Below are 232 nucleotides of genomic sequence, written 5' to 3'. Positions count from 1 at the left end.
TACATAAAAGTAATAAATTAAGGATACTATATATACCCAGAAAGAGGAAACAACAGGTATACCCCTAGCTCTACCCTCCCACACACCATCATTGCTCATTGCTCATTTTCTAGGTATAGTTTTCCACTGAATAGTTACAAAGATGCAGTACATGTAATTTTATTTTCATTTTTCACTTGAATGGGGACGTGTGGGCAGGCTCTGATGAAGCTGGGGACCTGACCTCTAAATT

This window comes from Myotis davidii, unplaced genomic scaffold, assembly GCF_000327345.1.
Source record: "Myotis davidii unplaced genomic scaffold, ASM32734v1 scaffold370, whole genome shotgun sequence".
Lineage (NCBI taxonomy): Eukaryota > Metazoa > Chordata > Mammalia > Chiroptera > Vespertilionidae > Myotis > Myotis davidii.
The sequence above is the reverse complement of the archived record's forward strand: the minus strand, read 5'-3'. Positions refer to the sequence as shown.